Genomic DNA, 24,934 nt, shown 5'->3' with positions numbered 1-24,934 from the left:
TGGGGGTATTCTAGACATATTCTCTCTTAAATCCTTTTGACCCTGTGATATAAAACACCTTTAGGGGCTATCTTAACCTATTGTTCTCATTAAAACACTCTTGAAATCTTTGTCAAGCTCTTGGTTCAAGAAAAGGCTATGGTTTCTACAAGGCAACCAATTAGGGGATTTCAAGGGTGAATCTCTCAGTCTTCCTTGGTGTCTAAGGCAAGTTATTCCTCACGCAATTTTAGTTCAACCAAAAACATATTTCAATGAATGGTTTTTATGGTATTATTGTGGTATTGTTTTTTATTTTAAATAGATGTTTGGGGTTATTTTTTTATGGCAGGATAACATTTCCCCATGCTTTTCTTATGTTTTTATTTTATAATTATGGTTTGAATATGTAGTTACATAGGAATGGTCAATGGATGCTTGTTTTTTTTGGGTTTTGGAAACTATATTCCCTCAATATGTTTATTAAAATGCCAATGAGAATGATTTTTTCACATTATTTGACAATTCTAGAAATCTTTGCATTGCATAATATGATAATGGAACTTAAATTGGTTTTATTGGTTTTAAATTGTTTGGATAGGTCTTGATGGTCGTGGCTTTAGTTTAGTTGAAAACTTGTGAGACCACTTGGTTAATGGTTTTAGTATGGCATAAAAAGATAGACTTTTAAGTTCTAATTTTTGTATGATGAGAACAATGGTTAATGACTAATTAAGTCTCCTTGGTAAATGGTTGAAATATGTAAATGGTTTTAATATGGGCTTAAAGAAGGCCGAGTAGAAAAGCCATGGAAGGTAGGGGTCCCGGGGAGACCGACACTGGCAACTCATGTTTGCTGATGTGAGGTGGTCTTGGTTACTGTGTGCATGATGACACATTTTATATTTTTGGAGATGTACTAGTCATATCTAGTTCTTTTCTCTGGTCGTGCGGCTAACATGCACTGGGGCCCTTTCATCAAGTGGAGCTTAACACACATAGCCCATGGGTGGTTTTAGGATGGTCAAACTACTCAACCCAGGTTAAGGTTTTAAATGCATACTAAACTCGGTTCCCTTTCTCAGCATGATATATATATATATATTTATTTATATTATATATATATATATATATAAATATATATGAATAGATATGTGTATGTGTGTTTGTATGTGTATGATTGCATATGGTTATTTACTCTAATTTTTAATTACAAGCATTATCTTATCTTATCCCTAAGTATATGTTAGCGTTCACTATGCTAACTGCCTTTGAGCACTATATCCCCAAACAATTCAAGAACTGTCCATACTACCATTCCTCCTTCTTAGTGAATTGGATTCAGGGACAACTTTAAGTCAAACTGATGTTGTGAGCTTTCATACTATGTAATCCACGATTTTATGCTATAGACTTCTTTTGCTTTTGTTATTTCTTTGGTTTTCTTTTGGCTATTATCGGGGCCATGTCCCAACCAGATGTTATTAATTCTTGGGAGAGGCTTTGTCAGAAAACTATGTATATAGGCAGCGTCGGTATTAGTGCCACCCTTGATAGTGGTATTGCCATTATGATTAGTGCTGGTTGGATATTTGATTTGATATGTTGTTGGTTCTGGTTATGTACTTCTTTAAATATCTTTACTGGTGTAGCCACATTCTCTGCACGCCTTAGGTTAATAGGATCTAACAAATCATTATCCCCGAAATCATCATCGTCAGGATTAGGATGACGTCCTGGCTAGCCATTATTCGACTGATTAAGTTGAGCTCTAGCCAGAGCGGCTAGTCTTTTAGCATCTTGGGGGTCTTCCATTCTGCCAATTAACTGTAGTTTCGGATGTACTAGTAATAACGATGCACCCGATCTCAATGTACTTGGAATACACAACAATTACCTTGTACAAAAAAAAAACACCAAATAAAAGTAAAATTTGGGAAACTTTACTGCATGTCAATTAACAAAAAAAAACTTAATTGACAACCGTATTCCCAGGCAATGACACAAAATTTTGATACACCCAAATTACAACTCTCGTTAGAGAGTGCAAGAGGCCACTGTCAAATATAGAACCCAACTGGGTTGGGTATCGAATCCCACAGGAATACTGTGTTCACAAAGTATTGTGGTTGTTACTTAACCATTGATCGAAGGTTCCAGAATAGAGGGGGATTTTGATTTATCAATTATATTCAAATATTTGTCACAAAAAGTAATTTAACTGTATGTTATATTGCTAATAGTAATTCAATAAGATAAGTCAAACTAGAGTTATGGTAACCAAGATGCAATCAGCTAGGGTTGCGAACTATTGTGAATTCCCAATAAACAATTCTTATTGCAATATTAATTGAATTCTATGGTTTAACCATTAGTTTCTCAACCTAGATGAGTAACTTATCCCTTAATTCTTTCAAACTTAAGGAACTTAGTATTAATTTAACTATAATCTCTCATGGGTTGATTCGGTTAATGCATCTACCCTTTATCCAAAGGTTAAAGCCTTTAGATTTATGTAAACTCTTTATTTTCCAAAAAAGCGCTTTTCTATTTGAACAAGTGTTGTTCTTGGGTTCACTTTTCAAGTTTGCAATCAAGAAAAGTCATTAAAGTGAAGAAGAGTTTATGCAATATCAATTACCTATGGGATTCTACTAGATTCACAACCTAAAATCAGCTTTTAACATCAAGGCTCCCATAACCCTAGTTATGGGAGCTTAGCCACACATTTCAACCCAAGAAAGAGAAGAAACCATTATGTTATTCATAAATTAATTCAAAGTTTACTTATAAAAAGTCACAACTGTTGTTCTTTAATCTTCAATAGAAAATATGATAAAGTAATCTAGATACACAAATCTCTAATAAATCTGAGAGAAAAACTATGTAACAATGTATTTTCAGTATGGAAAATCCAGTAAAAGATAAGAGATGGATAAAAGATACCTAATAAAACCTAAGACTGGGCATTTATATGTTCCCCAGGTAAAAAGAATTTAAAATTCAAAATTATAAAATCTGAGTCCAAAGTGATGGCTAAAGTGGTGGTCCGTCAGAAGTCTGACGATTCACCAAATTAGCCATTGATGATGGTCCTTGGAAGCCAATTTCTGCTTAAGTCTAACGGCCAAAGTGGTGGTTCTTCAGAAGTTTGATGGTCCATCATATGGGCCATCACTGATGGTCCTAAAGAGCCCAGTTATTCTTAAAATTGACAGCCAAAATAATGGTCCATCAAAAGACTGACGGTCCACTATATGGGCCATCAATGATGGTCCTGGAGAGCCCATTTCTACTTGAAACTAACATCCAAAATGGTGGTCTATCGAAAGGTAAACGGTCCATGATATAAGTCGTCATTGAGTCATCTGAAGACATGGGTTCTATTTAGGCCTGATAATTGAGTTGGTGGTCCGTTGCAAGACTGACGATCCAGCACATGGGCCATCGCTGAGTTTTTTAGGATGCCTTGTTCTGTATAACATTAATGGTTGAATTGGTGGTCCATCGCAGTACTGACGGTCCACCATTTTGACCGTCAGAAGTCCTTTTCTGCTAATCTTCTGAATCTTTTTCTTCATCTAGCACCTTTCCCTGAAACACTAAAAACCAGCATTAAATACAACCTTGGTTTCTTTAAAACATGCAATTTTCCCAAGAAAAAGATGAAAAATATTCCACCAAAAGCCAGAACATCAGTTTCTAATTCGGGCTAGACTTGACATACCCGACATGACTAGGCCCTTGTTTAGGTTGTGTCACTTATAGATATGATTAATGGCTTATAGATATGATTAAAGGCTCATAAATATGATATGGTTTAAATATATGATTAATGGCTCATAAATATGCTATGACTTATTGATATTATTAATGGCTTATAGATATGATTAAAGGCTCATAGATATGATATGACCTATAGATATAAATAATAGCTCATAGATATGATATGGCTTATTAATATGATTAATGTACTATTGATATGATATGGCTTATTGATATGATTAATGGCCAATAAATATGATTAATGGTTTCTAGATATGATATATCTTGCTGATTTGATTAATGGCCTATAGATATAATGTATGGCTCATAGATATGACATAGCTTATTGATATGATTAATGGCCTATAGATATGATTTATGGATCATAAATATATATGGAGTATTGATATGATTAATGTATTATAGATATGATCAATGGCTCATAGATATTATATGGCTTATATATATAATTAAAGCCTTATAGCCATAATTGTTGGCTTATAGATAATAACTCATGAATATGACTATTGACAGAGGCTATTGGCATGGTTATTGTCATGACTTAATAGATGTGGTATTTTTATAGTCTATTGGGTTAGTCTATTTGTATGGCTTGTTGATATGGATCATTGATATGGTTTATAATTATGAGTTTCTGTTCGAGTCTAGTAGTTGATAATAATCTTGACAATATGAGTTCTAGTTCGAGTCTGGCAGTTGATAATGATCTTGATGATATGATTTTTTGTTCAGGCTCGACAAATGATGCTAATGATGATGATACTATTGATTTCTAGTTCAAGTATGACATTTGGAATTATATACAAAATGATACGATTCATACAAATTCTTGTCCATGGCTTGATAATTTGGTTATTTACGGCCATTTGGTTGCTTAGTTTCCTTTATTATACCCTCCAGGTTTACTAGGGTTTATGTTAGGTTATTTACTTTCCACATTTATTGGCTTCTAGGGTCCAATCTTATAGTTATTATATATGATATTTATGCTATTATCTCATATGCATTGATTTATTTAGGTACAACGGTGTCGGAGCTTATTTCCAAGTTTCCCCTTATTACATTGGCTTAGCTTATTCTCGATCTTGTATCTTATCATATTTATATTATAATTTAGTTTAGTTAGCCATTGATTCCAACTGAGTACTCGTGGTTTCTGTACTAATACTACACTTTTGTATCTTTTTTGTTAAGATTTGAGTACAGTGGTGTCGGAGGTTATTTTCAGGTTTTCCCCTTTTTTACCATGACTTATCTTATTCTCTATCTTTTATATTTTCATATTTATATTCTAATTTAGCTTAGTCGGCCAATGATTCCTACTGAGTACTCGTGGTTTTTGAACTCATACTACACTTCTGTATCTTTTTGGTAAAGATTTTGGTACTAGTTGCCCACCACTGATTCAACATTCGTGGAGGGTTGATTGAAGAAATTGGATAAGCTCTTGCAGTCAGATTTACCCTTTTTCCTTCTATTTATCTATGTATAATCTTTAATCTTCGAGACAGATTGTATTTTACTATTCAATACTCATAGTTCATTTGTAGTAGCTCTTGTACCGACATTGCTGAGTCCTGGGGTGGTTGTTGATATTCTATCTATCTATTAGACCTTTATGACTGTGTTATTGCTATTTAAGTCTTCAATTGTTAATTTCTTGATTTTAGACCATGTTCAATTGAGTCAAGCCATTGCATCTAGCTCTAAGCTAAGGTTTGGCTTACCTACGAGCGAGATAAAGTTTGTTCCATCATGACTCGTGATTTGGGTCATGACTCTTTGGGACATAAAGAATAGAAAATGTAAACAAATAAAGAAAATTACTTAGAGGATCATTACAACATCCACTAATAAAAGTATTTTTGTCAACGAAACTCAAGGATATGATAGTGCTTCAAAGCTTGAAAGAACAAGGTATGGGACATACATGCCCCAAAAGTCTCCTCAAATAACCTTCAAGGACAAACAATACTTGAGATAGTGTTTGCTATATGTATCCTTTTTTTCACTCACTTCCTTATTCAACTTTTCTACTTAATCACAAACTCATACATAAAAGCCAACTATCTTTAAACTAAACTGAGTTTGACTGAAGTGCACAAACCAAAAGCATATCGACATCATACCAATAAGATCACATCTAATAAAACACATGACAAGGATAAAGATGCTCTAATCCACAAACAATATAGCTAACTCCTAAAAACAAATATAATATTCTCTTATCTTTCCAAACCTTCTATATACTCTAATGCACACAGATGTTTTTTAGCATCATTTGAGCTGATCTGCATAATCGCAACACACAAACCTCAAAATAATAAAAATTACTCATTAAAAATCTACACAAACTATCATAATGACACTTTTTCATATGGTTACCATGGAAATCCAAATGGTGTTGACTATAGTCTGCGATCTCCGCCAAAGACAACTTGTATTTATGACCCTTGAAACAAAATTAACATGTTTGAAGCACAACCTTAAATAATTTGACGAACCTTTCCAAAAAACCAACCAATTGTGGATGAAACTATGATAAGGCTATGTCATAGGATAATTTCATATGTCATGATGCCACCTGCTTTATCCCACCAATAGGTAATCAAATCATAAGTCAAAATGACAAGTAATGGGCTAATTGGTGAAAAGTGGCATAAATGCCAGAATTACACATGTAATTGGACCATAAGTCATAAATATAAGGATAATAGCATAAATACAGAGAAATAAGAAAAGGAGTAAAAATATCCCATGACCTTGTAAGGTCGGTACAAGAGACTCTAACAAAAGAATAAGAATACTATCAATGTCAAATAAGTAGTCTTAAATGAAAGACCATCCAAAAAGAAAATATGGAGAGAAAGTCAATTCTGGCTACAAGAGCTCACCCAATCTCTGAACTCTGATCCACACTAATACAACACCAATAATGACAGTTAGTACTAGGATCTGTACCGAAAAATGTACAAAAGTGTAGTATGAGTACCAATGCAATTGGTACTCAATAGACATCATTGGTTGACTAAGCTATATCATAATATGAATATAATAACATGTGAGATAATAAGCTAAGTTAGGGAAAAAGTGCAACCTGGAATAAAGCTACAACCTACTAAGAGTAAATAAATAGGTAAACAATATAAAGAGGACTTAACTATCTATAGTATAAATGGGCACCCAGGAGACACATGTAAAAGTACATAACCAAATACGGGCCCCAATAATCCAAGTAGATGTAATCAAGGAGAAGTAATAGCAGTAAATATTCCAACTATGCAAATCTTAAAAATATAATTATAGATCTTTCAAACCGATCCCATAACCATCTTCATTAATCTTTCAGTACTAGACTCGAACAAGAAATAGTATCTCCAAGGTCAGACTTGAACTGATAAAAATATGATGAATACCCAACATTAACTGGAAGTAATATCATCATTGATGTCGAATATAAATCGGTCATAAAATCATCAAAATCATTAACCTTAAATAGGTCGAATCATCTCCCAATTACACATCAAGAATAAGGCGTAACATATCTAAGTCCTCCACAGCTCACGAATAAAAATAGGATAACTTATAAAGGTCTAATGAGACTACAAGTAGATAATATTAGTCTTGGCCTATGTTGGGCCAGAGAGGACACTTATAACCCCAAAGAATCGTTCTAAAGTAATTACTACCCTAAACTATGCTAAGTATCCCAACCACACTACATGGTACAAAATAACCCTTATTGAGTATTAAGATAGCAATTTATCCTAAGGAATGGTTGATCAACTCAAATACGCATAATTACGGTTCGCTAATTGACTAACTAATCAATATTTTCTAAAATATACTATCATATTTTAATTCCTAACCAAAATTTAGCATCATATGTATCAATAATAGAATTAATCTCATTTAAGAGAAGGGTAAGCCTAGCCAACCAGGGCACCGAAGAAAGCCTGATAAATTTGTTAAATTGGCGATTTTCCCTTTTGAGAAGCTTCCACACAATGCCACACTATCAAAATAATAATCAATGCATTAATACACAAATAATAACACCCATATTCAATTTTTATGCTTCTACCACAAAATTAAGTCAAAATCTAATATGGGGCCCGCTTGCGGAATCATTGTTTCAAAATATTCAACATGTCTCCTTATGTTCAAAGATCATTTACCCACATGAATGGGTAAATTTTGAACTCCAACAATTCCACAATGTACTCACCAAATAACTTGGTACTTGTGATTATATTGAAGAATTAAACCAAGAATAAGATGGAAACTTACAAGGCTTATGATGAGGAAATGATTATTCTAAGCCCCCAAACATCCAACAATCACCCAAAGATTAGTTACTCATTTCTCACACTCCCTAGGGTTTCTTGACACTTGAGACTTGTATGAATTTGGAGAAAATTTGGTAGAGGGCTAAAATAAAGGCCCTCCTAGGTGCTGCTTAAGTGGTCACCGCTGAAGCGGGGTACGACCACGAAAGTGGTACCCAACCTGGGTAACCCTCTGTTTAAAAGGACAAGGTGTCTAAGAAGTGACACTCACTTTAGCAGTAGGGGTTTTTCTAAAATAATGAAGGCAGGCTTCCTCGACCGCTAAAGCAACCACTTTGCCACTAAAGAAATGGAAGGTTCGCTTTAGCTGATGCACTAGATAAATCACGCATCAATTGAAACTTGGATTTTTAAATTTTTCACTGACACCTCGAGATTTATTATGAATCTCGTGAATGTAAATGAACTATGCCACCCAATGAAATTTGACATTCAAAACTCAATGGCTTCTTCAGAATTTCCATCCTAGATTCTTTCAATGAAATATAGGCCCCACACCTAAGGAAAACCTTTATAAAATTTTGTCTAATAGCCTAGAATGAGTATAAAAGTCTTTGAAACCAAACCAATGGTCCCCCAACATAAAATCAACATTTGAGAGTTGATGGAACTATCAAAATTAGCATAAAAGGTTGTTAACCAAAAGTTTGTTATTGATAGTTAATCCTTACTAGCGATGACTTCAAATTAGGGAATTGACTCCATTAACTTAACAAACTGTATGGTAGCTGAACTCTCAGCTCAAACAAGTCACAAATGACTTGGGGCGGCTACTAGAAAGCTCTGTATAACAAAAATGTGTGGAAAAGCATAAAATGACATGAAGGGTCATTATAGTATCCACTAATAAAAGGACTTTCATCTATGAAATAAATTGGTTAGGATGTACCTGAAAGATGAAATAGGTGGGGATACTGGACCCATATATCACTCTCAATCTCCTAGGGATCCTCCTCCATTGTTGATGCCTCCACTAAATCTAAAGTACTAGAAACTCTATAGAGCCCAACCACCTAACATCCCAGGATAATATGAAAACCTGCTCCCCCAATAAGGTCAACTACTCTTCCACTAAATAAAGCCCTACTGAGGCATATGTTACTCGCCAGGGATGTATTGCTGCAGCATAGAATCATATAACACTGGATAAATAACGTAAAGATTTTAGGGAAAGGCCAACTCATAATCCACCTCTCCAACTTTAAAAGTATCTCAAAAGGTCGAATATATCTGGGGCTGGGCTTTACATTTCTCCCAAACCTTACCATGCCATTCATGGATGATACTCAAAAGAATACCCTATCCCCAACTCCTAACCTCAAAACACAAAACCTTCGATCTTCATAAGCCTACAACCTACTCTGAGCTACCCTTGGCCTATCCTGAAATACCCCACCTTTATTCAATTACTCATGAAGTAAGTTAGTATCATAGGTCCTAACCTTTCGCACCTCCTATTACAGATCAACATCATGTACTCTATAGTTCCTTAAATAGTGCAATCTTAATATGTATATAATAGATATTATTATATGCTAACTCCATAAAAGTTAGTTATTACTCTCACTACCCTCCAAAGTCTATAACATAAGCTCAGAGCATATCATATAGAACCTAAATAGTACTCTCCAACTATACATCAGTCTGAGGGAAAAACGTTGTGCAAAGATCACCTTGAGTACCCAACTCCACCTAAAATATCTCCAAAATCTAGAAGAAAATATCAAACCCCATTCTAAATTAATAGATATGGGTGCTCTATCCAAGTAAACTATCTCACAAACATAGATATGGGCTAACCTCTCTATACTGTAGGACATCTGAATAGGAGAGAAATATGATAGTTTGGTCAACTAATCTATAATGAGCCAAGTGCCTTTATAAAACAAAAGGTGCAAGGAAAACTACTAACATAGTCTATGGTAATTTGCTCCCATTTCTACTTAGGAAAGAGAAACTTTTGAATTAGGCCACCAGGTCTTTATTGCTCAGCCTTTACCCATAGATAACATAGGCAACAATGTACAAAGTTTGCGATATCTATCTTTACACCACTCCACAAATAGTGCTGCCACAAATCCTTATATATACTAGCTGTCCTTGGGTGAATTGAGTATCTGGAGCTTTGAGCCTAATTCCATATCAACTGGATTAAGTCTCTAACCCTCAAAATATAAATGCAACCATCATATCTCAAAATACTCTTAGAATATAGTGTAACACTCCTAGACTCACTCCTCATCACTTGATCATGGATGATACAAAGTCCCCAATCCTCAAACTGACAACTTGGAATTTTCCCCAATAATGTAGGTCTAATGTCAATACGAGCAAAAATACTCTTGGAGATTGAAATAGAAATTCTTACAATCAAGTAGGAAAAAGATTAAATATCTCACACCTTCATCCTCTCATAAAATTAAATAGAATCCAAGTTTCCCATACTCACTGTCTTCCCGCTCAAGGGGTTTGCAACTATATTTACCTTGTACTAATGGTAAGAAATAGTGATATCATAATCCTTCAACGAGTCCATCTATTTGAATGATGTAGAATTGATCTCTCTAAGTCATAATATACTAAAGACTATGATGATTAGTGTAGATGTCACACTGCATGCCATACAAATAATGTCTCTGAATCTCAAGAGCAAAAACTACCACTGCCAACTCCTAATCATGAGTAGGCTAGTTGCACTCATGCAACTTTAGCTGTTCTAATGGATAAGTAATAACTCAGTCCTACTACATCAACAAAAAAACCCAAAAAATATCATAAGCATCATAATAGACACTAAATTTCTCATTCTCAGCAAGAAGATATGATATAAGAGCTGAGGTAAGAAAACCATTGAGCTTCTAAAAGATCAAATCACACTTCTCAACCACTGAAAAAGAAACTCCTTATGGTTTAATCCATTCATTAGTGCTTTATAGTAGCAAAAGCCTCAACAATCACCTGCAGTAACAAATGATGATGCTTAAATTACACCCTTGAGAATTTTAGTGATTATCATCAATATAATAATCCAATGGAGGTTGGGTCGAATACATAGGGAATGAACAAATTATTTTAGTACTCATGAGTGTTAAAAGTTAGCTAGGAGTTTTCCCATAATGCATAGTAAATAAGCATGAAAGTAATAATGGAAGGTTTGTCTGAATGGCTTCAAATTTGACATTTTCATTGTTGGGGAATAAAATCTCAAAACTAGAAACAATGAGAGATTAATAGAGTGTAAATGATACTTATGGATATGCCTTACTAGGTGTGTGTTAATGCATGGGTATATGATTATTTGTCCAAATGTAGCTAGAAGTCATGGTTAGCTAGATCTAGACATTTAATTGTCAATTTTTCATTCAAACACCAGATATCACAAATGGGTTCCTTCAAAAACCTTATAAGTGTAACTGTTTTACCAATCTATGTCCTTAATGCAAATCTTTATGTCTAAGAGATACTATTAAATGAACTTATTCAAGTTACTTTTCATTTCCATTCTTCACCCTTCCCTTTGTCAAGGATCATATGGGTTCAAAGGTAATTGGGGTTTGAATCCCTAAATTTTTAGTTAAAACATGAAATAAATACAAAACACTTGTCAAATAGCTAACTAGGAATACAAATAAGAACAAGCCATGACCTAATCACAACCAAATCATTGTGAAATAATGAGAATTCAAGCTTAAAAAGTGTTAACAAGTCACCAAATTAGTGAGTTATCAACCCCCCAAAATTAAACTATTGCTTGTCCTCAAGAAAAAAAGAATATTCAAATGAGGTAGGGTAGTTATGACTTAAAAACAACCCACAAGAAAGCTACAATAATGATCTAGGCTAACAAAGCTCAAAATACACCTCTCAAACATGTCATGGTAATAAAATAAACAAAAGATTTTCAATAAGCACACATCTATGAAGCAAGGATAAAATTTAGTATCAAATGAATCTTTCAAATCAATAATGCTTCTCAAGAGGTCATGCAAAATCTCCAAAGATCATCTCAATCTTTGCAATGCTACTTACCTTTCTCATTTACCCAAATAGAGAGTAAGACTTCACCTTCTACCATAACATATCGATGACCCTTAAATACATGAGTTATCTCAACCTAAATAATACATTTCTATTATTAAAGGATATCAAATATTAAAAATTCATACTTACTATTGTAATGAAATTACTGTACAAAAAGTAGAACCATAGGCTTTCCCTTTGTGCTTTCTGCCACTAATGTAGACTTACCTAGTTTGGAGTCACCAAGGTTTTATGGGTTTCAATTAAAGTTTAAGGTTAGGGAATGAATAGATGGATCAAGTGACTCAAAGACCTCTTTTAATGCAATATTTTATTATTTTCTATCAAAAATTTATCAAATTATCCATCTTATTCACCTTCAAATCATTTTTCTTGTTTCCCTTAACCATTTAGCTTAACAATTACCAAAAAAATCAAAAACACCATTCTCTTTCTTCACTTATTTAAATGTTTCAAGAGATGTTCTAACTTTAAGCCTTTCATAGCTTTGTATTTATTTTATTTTCTCTTCAAGTTCTATGGGCTAGGTTATTTAACTTTGTCATCAATCATATCTATTGTCTCTTAAGAATATCATTTGATAACCTTACATATAACTTTCGTGCTTCATTTTAGCATAAAACAATCTTCTCCCAAATAATGAGTTTGAAGAACCCTTAAATCAATATCACTATTACACAACCCCTAAACATAGGATTTCACCTATATTTCCTCAGAATCATTCAATGCATCAAAGGAGGTTAAGTGCAAAAAGTAAGATTTTTAAAATGGGTTTAGATTTTATAGCATGATTATCATTAAAATAAGATAGAAAAATGGACAAAAGGATAAAAAGGGTTACTAAGGAACAATGTTAAGGTGGTAATTTAGCCATGTGATGGGCTGAAAATGGCCTCGGGTCGTCATCAAAACTAAGACTGCCTAGGATTTTACTTTGAATACACTTGGGAATGTTGTTTACTACACATATGTTAAAGAATTATTAAAAAATCTCACTACACAAGGCATCATACTCATAGAGGAAAAAGTTGGTCTCCCAACCAATTTGAGAAATTTGAACTTAATAAGTTACCCGAGTCAAAGACTCATACCTAAAAAGAGATCCAAAAATTAAATTTAATGGTCTCACTCCAGAGAAAGCTCAGAAACATCCTCTCTTTTTTTCAGAAAGAAAACTATCTTTTTCATTTTTTCTCCAAATTATTTCATTCCTTGCCAATGATATTTTGAAAGATTTTTTGAAATTTTTCCTATTGCAAATCAACTTAGAAGATTAGGAACTTCTCTTAAGTGTGTCACCTTATTGATATTCATGGGTGAAATATCACTCAGTTCGACAAAGAAAATGACTAAAATAAAGAGAAAAATACAAAGGAAAGGAAAACAAAATTTTTGCTCCTTGGAAAAGAACTGAGTTTTGAAGACACAAATAATGAATCCTAAGATAAATCTAATCTTAATGCATATAAGTAGACATAAAAAATTAAGTGTGTCTCGTATCAAATTAAGAAAACACTGACTGACAGCATACCAAAATCGTACTTGTAATAACAACATCCAAACAATCAGCCTAGGGATCAGGAAGTACTGTATACAACTAACCATGGCTGCCAACTTGTTGGGCACCTGACTAATATCCTACCCTACCAGCCTAAGAACCTCTACAAATACCCTGGGCACCACCCCCATGACTACGCATACTACCTATAGTCGATGGATGAGATGCTCTAATAGAGGGAACACTCTGAGTTATGGTAATAATTTGTAACACCCCAAATTATTCTTTTTAAAAGTTATGAAGTTTTGAGCTCATTAACCAGGGTACGACTTAGGTGATAAGTCTTGAAGACTCCTCATTACTCGTATGGCTCCAATTGTTGTCTTACCAGTAAATTGTCCATGGTTTCTGCTGAGGTCAGGACGTGGACCTCAAAAGTTGGAAGGTGAGGTCATGAGTTTTAGGGTGGTACTCATGACCAAACTAGTAAAATGGCCTAAGGTTCTTGTCTTTGTAATGACTAAGACTCTATGAGTCATAGGATCTGGTAACAAGTCATAGGGTGTGACTCATAACTAATTAGTAAGGGTTCCCTAAGTCACTGCCCAGACTACAAGATTAGACAATGACTCGTACTCAATCTTCATGAGTCATGATGTAACCCATAACTACTTGAAATAGTTTTCTTGTGTTTTAATTAGGGTAAATTTGGTCATTTTCCTCTTTCATAATTAAAACTTACAAATATAAATTACCTAAAAAGGTTTATTTTCATCACTTTAAAAATCATAAATTACTCTCTATTGTCTCAAATTCCCCTAGTCAAGAACAATGAGGGTTTATCAATATTGATTATCTAGGGCTCTAAGATTGGTTCATCTCTGTAACTCTTGATATCTAAGGCATGTATCTCTAATTACAATTGTATTTTTCTTATGGCATGCAAAGAATGGTTTTGAATTCGTTATCTATGATTTATCTTGTCATTTTAAACTAAATATATGCATGGTCATGGGAATAAAAAAAGCAAACATGGGTTTCCCTAACTTTATGGTTTAAATGGTTTAAAATTGTCTTTACCCCCAACCTAACTTGTGTAATTTCTTTTGGAAACATGGATACTTGAATAATTGTACTCATTTTTGAAACCTTACATTGCATAAAAGGTTAATGAAACTTATCACAATTTTTGAAAGGCCTTGGTGGCCATTGATTAGCTTTCAATTGAAACACTTTGAAGTCATTTTAGCTAAATAATTTTGAAATGGCATAATGGAATTTTGACTTGTAAGATAATATTTGGTATGACGATACCAACTTTAAATGCCTAACTAAAATACTCCTTGGTAAATGGATGGGAATGTGCAAATGGTTTTAATTTGGGCTTAAAGGCGGTTGTGTATCTCAATATAAAAGGTGGAGATCCCAAGGGGACCAATACTCAAAACAACATTTGTCAGTATGGGGGCATTGGTGGCCATGTGCATAGCTCATACTATATATATCTATATTTTTGGAATGGTTGGAGCCTCGGTGGCTTTGGACCTTCCACAAATTTCTTTAGTTTATACGGCTAAAGGGTACTGGTTCATTTCTAGTAGGGAGAGACAAACCCATATAGCCCGTATGTATGTTTAGGATGGTTAGAGATACACAGTCTAGGTTAATGGTTTTGAAGTTCATTCTTAAACCTTGTTCACTATCCCAGTACTATATGTATATATATATATATATATTTGCATTTGTGTGAACATGTACATTGAATATGGATTGATTTTTAAATGGCATTATTTTATACCTTATCTTGAATTATATGCTAGTGCTCACCCGCTAACCTTTCTATGATGATATATTTTTTTATAAAGTAGGGTCCAAAGACACTTCTTTTACCCTTGTGCAATGTTAGGTGATCCGATTAGTCTGTGGTGAAGTGGTAATCTTCCATCCTTTGGAAATCTTGGTCATTCCATCATTTTTTTCCCATATTTTAGAATTGAAGAATTCACATTAACATTGTCATTATCATTGTTACTATTGGTGGCGTGTACAAATTTAGGCTAATATTTGGCTTTCTTAGAGGCTATTGTGGAGAATAAAGTAGGGGTGGATATGGTATTAGTGATTCTTCAATCCTATTCAGTTGATTTATCTATCATTTTATATATTTGTAACTCAGCTCTATCTAATTATATGTTCTAAATTTATCTGTAGCTAGTTGCATTATGTTCTAGTTGGCTAGGTTAATTAGGGTAGTCTCTTGTCCTTGGCGGGCATAAGATACCGATCACAACTAAGCCATTGTTTGGGTCATGACAAGCTTGTTATCTGTACATTAGTTCAGTTTCTAAAAGGAAATATTTCTAAATGCCTTGTAGCTATTAGAAGGAGGCTACAAGGCATTTAGAAATATTTCTCTTTCTAGTGTTCTATTTTTGGCTATAGAGTCTGGTGTTTTTAAAGTCCTCTATTTTCCAATTTTCTCATGTTTTAGATCATTCCTCCTTACAGATCTGATGTTCATGGAAATTTTTCTTGGACTTCTACCTCACCAGAGAGGAATGTGTAGGAGACTCACCCCACATACGTAGTGCAAACCCAGTCTAGGATCCCTGCTCCTGAATATGCTACTCCATTTAGGTTTCCATCAGTCCTCACTGATCCTTTTCCAGTTGGTAACACTCATTCTCAGTCACCATAGAGAGACATCTCTAATGCAGAGTTTCTCCATTCTATTAATTTGTTAACCTATTTGGTGACTTCTCAGTCTCATCAGCCTGCCCGCATTAGTTTTGTTGCTCTATATTCTGAGGTTACTAGAGTTGTAAATCCCTCTCACCTATACTGGTTGTAACATTGAGGAGGATTCTTAATTATTTATGAATAAGATGGAGAAGATATTTTGAGTTATGTATGCTACTGATTTTGGGGTTGTCGAGTTTGCTACATATCAATTGAAGGATATAGCTTATCAGTGGTATGAGGAATGAGAAAAAGCAAGGGGTGATGATGCAGAGTATGTATTATGGGATAAGTTTTCTCGTAGCTTCCTTGATCATTTATTTTCTCAAGAGTTGAGGGAGGCTAACGTTGAGGAGTTTGTGAACTTAAAGCAGGAAAGAATGATGTTGAAGGAGTAAGTTTTGAAATTCTACCAGCTATCTCACTATACAACGGAGATTGTGTATAGTATAAGCACAAGAATGAGTAAGTTTGACTTGAGTTTTCCTCAGGACTTAGTACTAGAGTGTAAGGTGGAAGTTTTCAACAATGACATGGATATCTCTAGGATAGTGGTTTATATACATTACGTTGTAGTTGAAAAGAAGTCGGCATAAATGAGAGAGAGAAAAAGTAAAAAGTTTAGGTATTCAGAGCAGGTTGAAAGGCAACAGAATAGTGGTAGAGATGGTAAAAAATGGTCTAAGAAGAATAGTTGGGGGAATTCTAATTCCTATTTGATGGCTAGTACCCCCTATCCTAATCTATTTGGAGATCATCACTTCTAGACTAAAAATGGGATTAAGGCACAATTTTCCCAGTCTAAGGCTAGTTGAGCTCAATCATCAACACCCTATCCTCCTTGCCAATTCCGTGGTCAGCTTCACCATTATTAATGTGACGAAGGAAGGAATCAATGTTTTCGTTGTGGTTAGCATGAGCATATACAGAAGAACTGTATCGGGTGTAGAGTAGCCACGAGGGCTAATAAAGTCCCAATTTCCACCTATTTAGCTCCTACACTAAAGGATTTTACCTTTATTTTTCGTAATGGTCGGAATCATCTCTATGATCTTGCTACTCGCCAGGAGTACAAGGCATCTCCTAATATTATTACTAGTATATTAAAGCTCTTTTATTGTGATGTAAACATTTTTCTTGATCTGAGGTCTACTCTTTCTTATGTGATCCTTTATATAGATTTTTATTTTAGCCTTTGTCTTAAGTGCATTTTCAATCCTATCTCTGTATCTACCCTAGTGGGTAATTTTAGTATGGGTAGAAAAGTCCATAGAGTTGTGCGGTATCTATCTTTCATAAGTAGACCTTGATAGATTTGATATAATTGGATATGCTAGATTTTGATGTTATCCTGGGGATGGATTTGCTCCATTCATTCTATACTTCACTAGATTGTCGGACCCAAACAATAAGCTTTCAATTTCTTAGGGAACTGGTAATTGAATTGGAGGGGACTTCCTAGGTGACAAAAGGGAGATTTATTTAGTATCTTAGAGCCCAAGAATTGATTTCCAATGGGTATCTTTATCATTTAGTTTGTATTAGATATTCTAGTTCTGAGGGTCCTACCTTGTAATCCATCTCTATTGTTAATAAGTTTCTTAAAGTGTTTCTTAAGGATCTACCTGATATTTCTCCTGATAGGGAGATAGGATTTTGGATTGATCTTCTATTGGATACCTGTCCTATCTCTATCTCTCTATATAGAATGACTCCAGCTGAGTTGAAATAACTTAAGGAGTAGTTAAAGGATCTGCTTGATAAGTATTTTATCCATCATAGTGTGTCCACATTGGTGATCCCATGCTTTTTATTCGTAAGAAGCATTGTTCTCTTCAGATGTGTAGATATTATCGATAGTTGAATAAGGTGACAGTGAAGAATAAGTACCCTCTCCAGGGATTAATGCTCTTTTTCACCAACCTCAGGGTGCTGGATGTTACTCTAAGATTTATCTTCGATCGATTTATCATTAGTTGAAGATTAGGGAGGTGAATATCCCAAAGACCATTTTTTGTACCTGGTATGGTCATTATGACTTTTTGTTTTTGTCATTTGGATTGACTAATTCTCTGACTACATTTATGGGTCTTATGAACCAGGTATTGTGGCAATTGATGGATTTGTTCATGATAGTGTTTATTGATGATATATTGATATATTCCAAAAGTGAGGAGGCTCATGTCAAACACATCCGAGTAGTGTCGCTGACTCTTAAGGATCAATGATTGTATAACAAGTTCTTGAAGTGTGACTTTTGGTTGAATGTTGTGACCTTTATGGGTCATGCTATTTCTAGTGAGGAGATTATGATAGAACAATAAAAAGTTGAGGCGAATAAGAAGTGTCCTAGAGCCACAACTTCAAACGAGATTAGGAGCTTCTTGGGTTTAGCCGGGTATTACAGGAGGTTTATGGTGAGCTTCTCTTCTATTGCTGCTCTATTGACTAAGTTGACTAAAAGGGTGAAGTTTCTGGGCACTCATGCTTGTGAGGGTCATTTGGAGAAACTGAAAGATAAGTTGACTTCCACCAGTTTTGATACTGCCTGAGAGTACTAAAGGCTTTTTGGTTTACTATAATGCCTCTCAAGTAGGACTAGGCAGTGTCTTGATACAACATTGTAGAGTGGTAGAGTATGATTCTAGACAACTTATGGTTCATGAAAGGAATTATCTAACTCATGATCTAGAGTTGGCGGCTATGGTGTTTTCATTGAAGATTTGGCATTAGTATTTTTATGGGGTTCATATTGATATTTATTCAGATCATAAGAGCTTGTAGTATATGTTCACCAAGAAGGAGTTTAATCTCAGGCAAAGAAAATGGCTTGAGTTGCTCAAGGACTATGATATGAGTCTTTATTACCTTTCAGGTAATGCTAATGCTGCTGCTAATGCTCTTAGCAGGTTATCTATTATAAGATCCCATAAGATTCTAGGTTTGTTTCAGCTCCTTTTTGCATGTAGAACGGGGTCCAGGACTTAGAATATTTTACTAAGTGTACGAATTAGTCATTTCTAGGGCCTTCAAATTTTGGTGAATTTTAATTAGACCTCCACGGCCTTAAAACACAAATTTCCAAGTTGATTCATGATCAAGGTCACTCGTAGGTCATCTCGGGTGAGTTTTGAATTTTTTGGACTAGCGTAAGAGTGAGTTTGGATATCCAAAATAGCAAGGGGTTGCGATAGGGCCGCACCACAAGGGACAGTTAACCCAGGCTCAAGGTTGCACTGCGAGGGTCACTTAACCCATGTAGTGGTCGTGGCGCAATGGGGACCCCGCCCAGTAATTTTTTTTATCCAAGTTTGTGAGGGATAATGGGTCATTTTCCCTTATATTATTCAGCCTTAACGCGAAATCAACCCTCCAATAGGGAAAACTCACTCATTATTTCACAAAATTCGCTCAAGAGAAAGCCCTAGGTACATCACATTCAAGTCTAAGCCTCAAGAGTTCACCATCAATTCTCATGAATTCAGAAACCAAGGTATGTTAGATGTTCATCCTTGGGTTTCCTTCCACCCGTGGAGTTCAAGAACCCTTTTTAAACTACAAGTTTATTGATTTAATGATTTCCATGTTTGAATTGGATTGTGTTCATGTATGTATTGATGTTTGGTTTTAAAATCAAGATTAATTATAAGTTTTAAGTGAATTAATTAGCCTATATGTAGAATTATGTGATTCTCATGTTAAACCCTTGAATTTAAAAGATGACTGTTATAGGCATGATATTTATATCTTGATGATTTCTATGTGAATTAATTATGCTCCCTAAGTGTTTGATAGAATGCGTATGTAAATTGAGTAGTGAATTCATGACATGTTATTATGTGGTCCCATTCATGTACAAGTTCATGCCTTTCAAGTGTTTGACAAAATGTCCAAATGAATGCATGGTGAATAAGTAATTAATGTAATACTTTCAAGATTTTTCCATGTTTTTGGTATTGATGTTATCGAGTCCTGGGGGTATTTAATACCCTAAAATTTAGCTGTTTACCTATAATTACAGTAGCTGCAGAATAGTCTAAGTAATTTTACAAATGGTAGTACTCAATCAGTTATAGAACTCAGTGAACTCAGTCCAGTTTAGTCAATCAACGTGATCAGTAACAGTTTAGTCAAGCCTAGTACAGTCTAGTGATCAGTTCAGTAAATATTCAGTTAGGAGTAGGATTCAGCACCAAGCAAACCTAGGGATGAGGGCTCATCTGCCAGTTGAGGGCATGACCTTTAGTAGCAGTTTCTTAGTTCCAGAACTACGTAGCCAACGTAGGTTAAATATATTAGCCTGACAGTTGATGTTTGATAAAGTGTTCACCTACCAATTGAGGGCAACACATATCTCACTTGCTAGATGAGGGTGATTCTTTAGTGGATCCACATAGCCATTGTTAGTAGTCGTGGCATAGTGCTAGCACCCTTCCAACTGGGATCACAGGTTGGACCCCAACTCAATTTATAATTGAGGTATGTCAGTTAGATGAACACTCCCATAGTTACAGTTTCAGTATCAGACTCGGTATAGAACTCAGTTTAGTTCTATAGAATTAGGACTATCAGAAACAGTCACCTAATCATTCGTAATACAATTGTCAGTAAAATCTTAAATATCAGTAAGTAAGTTATTAGAAATTAGTATTCAATTTTAATATGAGCTCAGATATGGTATATATATATATATATGCATAGTATTACATAATTAGTATTTACAGTAGTTTCAGTTACCCATGTACCATCACCAAGTTAAGTTCATATCATTCAGTCAGTTACTGTTCATGTATATGAGTCCATGTATTTTAGCCTTACCTCATCTAGTATACTAGTACATTCCATGTAGTGATATATACCCTTCCTTTGTGCTATGATTTTCATATTATAGGTTCGGATGCTCAGGTTCCTGAACATACTTAGCAGCTCAGGTTATCAACAGTAGTTATGGTAGTGAGTCCTTATATATTGAGTACATGGTTATCTATTTTAGCATTCCAGTAGTTCAGTATATTTAGTAGTCCGAGTTAATTGGGGACTTGTCCCATCAACTCTATATTCAGATAGTTAGATGCTTTCAGACTAGAACAGACAGTTATTTAGTTGTTTAGATTTTTATTCGATATTATCATCAGCATTCAGTTTATGAATCCTATGGCATTTTTAGATTACTTCCACATATATTTCTCAGTATTATTATTCAGTGCTCATAACAGGTATTAGCCATGGGTTAGTTTATAATCCTTCAGAGTCGTAAGCATTGTATGGCATTTGGGGTACAGACTCAGGGGGTTATAAACTTGGTATCAGAACCTAAGGTTCAATAGAGTCCTAGGGAGTCTTAAAGCCGCGTCGAGTAGATTCTTGTGCATGGGTGTGTAGTGTACCACACTTATGGATAAGAGGCTATGAGGCATTTTACGAAAAAGTTCCCTTCTTTCAGTGTTCATATCGTGCGAGTGAGCATGAGCTCAAGTTAAACTCTCTGTCTAATCAAATTTTCCCTTCCATTTACAGAGCATTTCTCCTAAAAGGACCAACGGAAGAAGGACTGGAAATCATCCAGCACCCCTTTATGTTCAGGAAGATCTCCTGAATGAGCACGTCTCTCACGTAGAATTCAGAGTAGCTTTCACCACTCAAGCTCATTCTATGGTAGCCCAAAATGAATGCTCACCTTCTGTTCGGGCCAACCCAGTGGACAATACTGCTGCAGTTAGAATTCGGGACTTCACCCGAATGAATCATCCATCATTTTTAGGGTCTAAGTTTGAAAAAGACCCACAAGAATTCTTTGACATGGTGCTGAAGGTAACAAATATTATGGGGGTAACCGCTAGTGAGAGTCCTGAAGAAGCTGCATCTTATTTATAGGATGTAGCTCATACATGATTTAAGCAGTGAAAGGTAGATAGGGCTACAGATGCAGGGCCTATGGAATGGGATGAGTTTTCTACTTCCTTTCTAGATAGGTTTTTCTCATTGGAGTTGAGAGAATCCAAGGTTTTAGAGTTTATTAACCTAAAGTAGGGCAACATGACAGTGAAGGAGTATTCTCTCAAGTTTAATCAGTTGGCCAGGTATTCTCCTTATGTGGTAGCTGACAGCAGGTCAAAGATGAGTATGTTCGTGTTTGGTGTGTCTGATGTGTCGTGAAGGAGTGTAGGGCCATAATTCTTATTAAGAAGATGGACCTGGCTAGGTTGATGGTCCATGGTCAACAGATAGAGGAGCATAAGACTAAGGATAAAGAGAGAGAAAGCAAGAGGGATAGAACAGGTAGCTTTAACTTTACTCAACCTAAGTCTGGGGGTGGTTATCGTCCTTAGTTCTCCCCAAAATCTTTAGTTCCAGCCCCATCCTTAGCCAATGCTCCTGAGCCTAAATTCAAAAATTGTTATAATGATGGGGTGCCAGGCTCTAAATCTCAGGGTAGTGTTAGAAGTGCCCGAACTAATCCTCTTTGTCATAAGTGTGACAAAAATCATTAGGGTGTTTGTAGAGCTGGCTATGACGTATGTTTCGAATATGGCAAGCTAGGCCATAGGATCAGAGATTATCCTCAGTCACGTTCACAGGGTCAGTACAATCGTCACCTAACTTAGTTAGTTCACATATTTCAGTAGGGTGCTACTTCCAGTGCCACCAGTGGGCAGCGCCCAAATAGGCTCTATGCACTCCAGTCCCGACAGGATCAGGAAAGTTCTCCTGATATGGTCACTGGTATGTTACAAGTTTACCATTTACATGTTTATACCTTTGATAGATCTAGGAGTTTTTTTGTCCTTTGTAACTCCTTATAGAGTTGTTGACTTCAGAGTCAACCCTAAAATCCTAGCAGATCCTTTCTCAGTCTTTACCTCAGCGGGTAAATCTATCATAGCCTAGAGGGTATACAGGAACTGTCTGGTTATGGTATCTCAAAAAGATACTTCAGTAGACATAGTAGAATTAGAGATAACAATTTTGATGTCATTCTCAGCATGGATTAGTTTCATTCATGCTATGCTTCAGTTGACTTTATAAATAGAGTTGTCTATTTTATGTTCCCGAATGAACTTATCCTAGAATAGAGGGGTAGTACTTCAACACTTAGGGGTCAGCTTATTTCATACCTTAGGGTAAGAAAAATGATATCCAAGGGGTATATCTATCATCTCATTTGAGTTAAAGACTCTAGTTCAAAGACCCCTAATCTTGAGTCAGTTTCAGTAGCATGTGAATTTCCAGAAATATTTCCCGAAGATCTTCCCAGAGTTTCTCTCAAAAGGGAAATTGACTTCGAAATAAACCTTCTTCCAGATACTCAGCCCATCTCTATTCCACCATATTGAATGGCTTTAGCAAAACTCATAGAATTGAAAGGACAGTTGAAGGAAATCCTAGATAAGGGGTTCGTCAGGCCCCGTGTCTCCCTACTGGGCGCACTAGTTCTATTCGTGCATAAGAAAGATGATTCTCTTAGAATGTGTATTGACTACGGTCAATTTAACAAAGTCATAGTCAAGTACAAGTATCCACTTCCCAGAATCGATGAATTGTTTAACCAACTTCAGGGTGCCAGTTACTTTTTTGAGATAGACCTCAAATTCGGCCATCATCAGCTCAGAGTCAGAGAATGTAACATTCCGAAACAGCCTTAAAAAGTCAGTATGGTAACTTTGAATTTCTAGTTATGTAATTTTGTCTTACCAATGCCCCGACAAATTTGATGAACTTGATGAACCATGTGTTAAAGTAGTACTTGGACATGTTCGTCATAGTCTTTATCAATGACATTATTGTCTAATCCCGTAGTGAAAATGATCATGTAGACCATCTTAGATTGTATTACAGATGTTCAGAGCCCATCAGTTGTTTGCCAAATTTATTAAGTACGAATTTTGGAAAAGTTCAGTAGCTTTCCATAGTCATATAGTTTCCAGTGATGGCATTAAAGTTGACCCTTATAAAGACTGAAGCAGTGAGAAACTGGACCAGGCCCATCACTCCGTCAGATATTTAGAGTTTCTTGGGTTTTTCTTGCTATTATCGATGGTTTATTGAAGTATTTTTGTCTATTGCATTCCCCATGTACAGATTGACTCAGAAGAAAGTCAAATTCCAATGGTCAGATTCTTGTAAGAAGAGTTTTTAGGAGTTGAAGACTCGACTCACTACAACCCCAGTTTTGACTTTACCAGATGCTTCAGATGGATTTGTTGTGTATTATGATGCTTCTAGATTTTGTTTGGGGTATGTTTTGATGTAGAAAGGTAAGGTCATAGCCTATTCCTCTAGAAATCTTAAGCCCCATGAGAATAATTATCCCACCCATGATCTTGAGTTAGTAGCTGTAGTGTTTGCCTTAAAGATTTGGAGGCACTATTTGTATGGGGTTCATATTGATGTGTTCACAGACCATAAAAGCTTGTAGTATGTGTTTTCTCAAAAAGACTTAAACTTGCATCAGAGAATGTGGATAGAGTTATTGAAAGACTATGACATGAGTGTTCTGTATCATCCGAGCAAGGACAATGTAGTGGCTGATGCTCTCAGAAAG

This window comes from Capsicum annuum, chromosome 3, assembly GCF_002878395.1.
Source record: "Capsicum annuum cultivar UCD-10X-F1 chromosome 3, UCD10Xv1.1, whole genome shotgun sequence".
NCBI lineage: Eukaryota > Viridiplantae > Streptophyta > Magnoliopsida > Solanales > Solanaceae > Capsicum > Capsicum annuum.
This window is presented reverse-complemented; position numbering follows the sequence as displayed.